The sequence below is a fragment of the Erinaceus europaeus genome, chromosome 9, assembly GCF_950295315.1.
Source record: "Erinaceus europaeus chromosome 9, mEriEur2.1, whole genome shotgun sequence".
In the NCBI taxonomy this organism is placed as follows: domain Eukaryota; kingdom Metazoa; phylum Chordata; class Mammalia; order Eulipotyphla; family Erinaceidae; genus Erinaceus; species Erinaceus europaeus.
The window spans coordinates 79,480,696-79,486,695 of NC_080170.1; positions in this window are offsets into that span (position 1 = coordinate 79,480,696).

Here is a 6,000-nt window from a genome sequence, read left to right on the forward strand (position 1 = left end):
AAAGCGAATAATGCATATATTATTTCTTTTGAAGTCATTCCATATGTCTCTGTTGTTGTTTTCATAATCTCGTAATCTCTTTTTGAGATCTCTTACTTCTTTCTTAGGTTTCTCTAATTTGTCCTCGATCTTGTTAATTCTGTTTTCTGCTTCAATTCTTCTATTTTCTCTCTACTTTCTGCTGTTTTCTGTAGTTCAGCTGTTTTGTTACCCTGTTCTGATACTGTATTCGCTTCTTCAGCTAGTTGTGATCTTAGCTCTGCTATTTCAGCTTTCAGCTCTCTAATTACCTTGAGATGGTTAGTGTCTTCTTTAAGAGTCTCATTTGTTGATTTCCCATTTCTAATGACTTTACTTGCAAACTCTTTTTTCACTCTTGTGACTAATTCCTCAATTAGCAATTGGATGTTAGCCTCATTCTTTTTTTTTTCCTCTTCCACTTTCTTTTTTTTAAATTTTTTATTTAAGAAAGGATTAATTAACAAAACCATAGGGTAGAAGGAGTACAACTCCACACAATTCCCACCACCCAATCTCCATAACCCATCCCCTCCCCTGATAGTTTTCCCATTCTCTATCTCTCTGGGAGCATGGACCCAGGGTCATTGAGGGTTGCAGAAGGTAGAAGGTCTGGCTTCTGTAATTGCTTCCCCACTGAACATGGACGTTGACTGGTCGGTTCATACTCCCAGTCTGCCTCTCTCTTTCCCTAGTAGGGTGGGTCTCTGGGGAAGCTGAGCTCCAGGACACATTGGTGGTGTCTTCAATCCAAGGAAGCCTGGCCAGGATCCTGGTGGCATCTGGGACCTGGTGGTTGAAAAGAGAGTTAACATACGAAGCCAAACAAATTGTTGAGCAATCATGGACCCAAAGCTTGGAATAGTGGAGAGGAAGTGTTAGGGAGGTACTCACTGCAAACTCTAGTGTACTTCTGCTTTCAGGTATATATTTTGCAGTAGTTTATGGATACGTGTGAACATAAGCTCTTGACCTCATTCTTCTGTGCTTCTACCTTTAACTGGACTTTTGTCCTGGTACATTTCTCCAATGTTTCTTCTTGGTTTAACCATTGCATGTTATGACATCCCTCTCTCAGTACTTTTCAAACTACTGATCACTCTTGCCTGGACTGACTTAAGGTACTTAAAGAGTTCACAGCTGTGGAAATTAACAATTGTTTTAATGTTATCTCAATTCCTGAGTTGAAGCACTGTGGCTGTTAAAGCCTCTTTTTTTTTTTTCTCCCCTGTAGGCTATGTTAGCCAGAGGGCTTTTTAAATATGAGTAGGTTTTTTAACTTAATTACTCACTCCTGATAAAGAGATAAATCCAGGTGTGCGTGTGGGAGAAATAGGATAGTGGTTATGCACAGAGACTCCCACGCCCTGAGGATCCAAAGCCATGGGCCAGTCTTCCAACAACCAGAGCCAAGCTGGAATTACTACTTGGCCCTGTGAATTACCAAACAAGTCCCATTTATATTTTGTGGGTTCTGTGGCAGTTATTGACAATGCCTCCCCAATTCATCAGGAGAATAATGTGAAAAAGCTCCCACTATACAGTTCTACCTCTAGACCACTGGGGTGTAGATCTTCTGAGTTTCTGGGTCAATTCTTTGCCCCCCAGTGTCAGTACAGGGCCTCCTGGCTGCTGTTCCAGCCTCCAATGGGCAGTAGCAATGGAGAATCACAGTTGCATTTGATGAGCCTTAGGTGAGTCCTCTTCTCCCTTCAGCAGTCTTTTTGTTGGTAAAACAGACTGGAGGTGGCTCCTCAACTGGCAAACTGCCAGACTGTTATCAGCCACTTGGGAGTAGATATTGGCTTTAGCTCCGGGAGTCTCTCTTTAGGCAACTCTCTGTCCATGAATCACATGTGTTTTCATTCACTGATGATTTGGTGGATTCCCAAAGTATAGTCTTGACTTTTTGTGGTCCCAGGTGGTCTCCTTTGATATTCCTTGTTGACTGGGGAGTGACAAATAATACTTTACCATATGATTTTTTCTTTTCTCCTTATCTTTCCTCTTCCTCTTCTCTTTCTCTTTCTTACTCACGTAGAGCTGCTCAGTTCTGACTTAGAGTGGTGCAACCTGAATCTAGCATGTTGGAGCCTCAGGCATGAGAGTCTCTTTTGCACAACCATTATGCTGTTTATCTCCACCCCTTAATATATGCTTCTTGATAGAGTCTATGATGGTAAATAGAGTCAAGATGAGAAAGAAAACTTAGAAGTTACAAGTTTTCACTCATCATTTAAGAATATGACTAGAGACTAAAGGAACCAGAAGCCCTGAGAAGAGGGCACATTAGCTTTTTAAAGGTACAGGACATGTGGGAACTGCATTAACATCTGTTTCTCTGTTCTGAGTTGTTCTCCATATTCTGCTCATCATAGAATAGGATGTAGGTGGGTTTGAGAGATTCTGGGATGTCTCATGCTGATGCTGTCCTGATTTACAGCCTTAAGTAATGACCTTGGAGAAAACTGCAGAGGCTTTCTTTTTTGACAGGCTGATTTCACTTCAGTCAGCAGGATAGGGATGGGGAAGTTGGAGAAGAAAACAACTTCATCAGTTCTCAGCTGGAGACTAAAAGCTACCATTTCTCAATTTGAAAGCTATAGAGAAGCCCTGCTATAATCACAGGTGTCCCAGGAGGCACAACACATGTATAATTTTGAAATTGGCCCTCACACATAAGGGAAAGGAGAATCTCAAGAAAAAGGAAGACCATTCCATGTTGATTAAATAGAAGAGATTATTATCAATAAAGTTTACACAGATGCTTTGTCTTGAGTGGACAGAGATAGTAGATTTCTGTACTCATCCCTCCATCTCTAATGTTTACACAGAGGTTTACTGGGTCTAACCACCTGCACAGCCCAGATGGACTTAGCCACAGATTTTATCTGAGGGTCCTTGGGAAGCTTCTGGATAGTCTTCCAATTCCTTTATATGCTCATCAGCAAATGCTATTTTCTATTGTTATTGTTGTTACCATTATTATAGCTTTCTAGTGAGTGGTTGTTAGTCTTTTATTTTAATAATCAAGTTAAAATCAGGGATTCTTTCTATTGTATCTGTGTTCCTTGCATTCTTCTCACCCCACTCCATAATCCACCATAAAATGGTTCTTTTTTTTGTATTATTCCTGAAGGTGTTCTCTGTGAGAAGATTTTCATGCTTTTAAGGAGTAAACTCAGTACCCCGTTCTTTTAAAGGATCTCTTTCCATTTCCCAGCTGCATCTTATGCTTACAACATGTCTCCTGTCTCCCAAATCTCAAGCCACAATTCTACCACCAGAGTTTCACATCCCGTCCCCTATGTTGGAAGCTTCCCTATTCTTTATCTCTCTGGGAGTATGGAACAAAGATCTTCTTTTTTTCCCTTTTATAAAAAAAATTAGTGATTTAATATTAATTTACAAAATTATATGTCAACAGGCGTATCATTCCACACTGTTCCCACCACCAGAGTTCTGAATCCCCAGTCTCTCCACTGCAAGCCACCACAGTTCCCTTAAAGTTGTATGTATGGGCCAACCATCATCTCTACCACTATCTGTCTAAATTTTTTCATAATGCCTCCCCGTTTTCTTCCAGGTTCATCCACCCTAGCCACTCATGACCTCTAAATGTGCCTCTTCTTTTCCTCCTCTCTAAGTGCTGATGGAGCTGAAGTTCAGAGCCCCCCCCCCTTTTTAAATTTATAAAATGGAAACATTAACAAGACCATAGGATAAAAGGGGTAAAATTAAGTGCAGGGACCGGCGTAAGGATCCCGGTTCGAGCCCCGGCTCCCCACCTGCAGGGGAGTCGCTTCACGGGCGGTGAAGCAGGTCTGCAGGTATCTATCTTTCTCTCCCCTCTCTCTTTGTCTTCCCCTCCTCTCCCCATTTCTCTCTGTCCTATCCAACAACAAAGCAACGTCAACAATGGCAATAATAACCGCAACGAGGCTGCAACAACTAGGGCAACAAAAAAGGGGGAAAAATGGCCTCCAGGAGCGGTGGATTCATGGTGCAGGCACTGAGCCCAGCAATAACCCTGGAGGAAAAAAAAAAAGGGGGGGTAAAATTTCACACAGTTCCCACCACCAGAACTCTGTATCCAATCCCTTTTAATAACTTTGCTATTCTTTATCCCTTTGGGAGTATGGACCCAGGATCATTATGGGGTACAGAAGGTGGAAGGTCTGGGTTCTGTAGTTGCTTCTTCACTGAAGATGGGCATTGACGGGTCAATCCATACTCCCAGCTTGTCTCTGTCTCCCTAGTGGGGCAGGAATCTGGGGAGGTGGGGCTCTAGGAGACACTGATTGGGTCGTCTGCCCAGGGAAGTCAGGTTGGCATCATGATAGCATCTGGAACCTGGTAACTGATAAAGAGTTGAGATATAAAGCAGAAAAAAAATTGTTGACTAATCATGAACCTAAAGACAAGAATACCACAGATGAAGATTTGGCGTCTCCATTTTGGAAAAAGCTAGTAGGTCTTTCTTAGGTATATTACAGTGGCCCATGACCATACTACTTTTTGCCTGAGCTTGACATCTAATATGCAGGTGAACTAAGTTATTGTCTGGGAAGATGGTGTGATAGTTGGAAAAAGGACTAAAAAGCTGGATCGGAGAAGAGAGTAGCCTCCAAATATGGGAAAAATATTATTAACTGCAAACCACTTTGATTTGATCTGGGGCCCATAGTTAGCACAGAAGCCTATGTAACCTCTGCATCCCTTTAGGTATTAGCTGGAATTCTGTGGTCATGGCTAGGAACATTCCAGGATGCACCAGTTTCAGGATCCATCATCCTTGAGTGATAGGTAGAGTAGTTATCCAACCTCCCTTTGGAGAATGAAACATTTCCTACCCTTGTTGATCTACATTGAGGGCAAGGTTCTATAGGGGCCCACAGAAGGGTCCATTATGTTGTTCCTGATGGAGATGGCCAGAGATAGTGGTGAGAGGGATCTGCTAGAGGTCTAGGCCCACCATATCTGTGTGAGAACCCCAGGACTCCCTGACCAGGGCCCCAGGTGATGGGTGGTTCAGAGCCCTCTTATAGTCTTCCTCCTACAACTTCTTCCCCACTGACAGTATGGATCAAGATTGTTTTGGGGGTGAAGAAGGTGGAAGTTCTGGCATCTGTAATCACTTCTCTGCTGGACATGGGCATTGACAGGTTGATCCATAACCCTATCCTGTTTCTATGTTTCCCTAGTGGGCTAGAGCTCTGGAGAGGTTCTTCTTCTAGCGTTTGCCCTTCAGGACACACTGGTGAGGTCATCTGTCCAGAGAAGTCAGTATGGAATCATGGTAGCATCTACAACTTGGTGTCTGGAAGGTGGCAGGACATAAAGTAAGACAAAATGGTTAATTAACAGGAACCAAAAAGTAGGGATAGAGCAGATGAGATTAGGGATTTTAGGGCATAAATTTCAGATCCAAGCAGCTTCACCAAACCAGTAGGATGAACTCAAATATAGGAATAGCAAATTAGACAGAGTGAAATGTTTAGCTGGTATTGTTTCATTAAATGTATCTAGTCTGAAAACATATTCACATCATCCTTAGAAAGTAATAGCTCGGGAGTCAGGCGGTAGTGCAGTGGGTTAAGTGCACATGGCGCAAAGCACAAGGAACAGCGTTAAGGATCCCAGTTTGAGTCCCTGGCTCCCCACCTGCAGTAGAGTCATTTCACAGGTGGTGAAGCAGGTCTACAGGTGTCTATCTTTCTCTCCCCCTCTCTGTCTTCCCCTTTTCTCTCCATTTCTCTCTGTCCTATCCAACAATGACAACATCAATAACAATAACTACAACAATAAAAACAACAAGGGCAACAACAAAAAAAGAAAGTAATAGCTCTTCTGCTGGGGAAGTATCATGATAGTCATGCAAAATGGTTTCTGTTCCTGAGACTCCAAAGTCCCAAATTCAATCTCTGGTATCACCATAAGCCAGAGTTGAGTGGTGGTTTGGCAAAGAAAAAAAAATAGTAG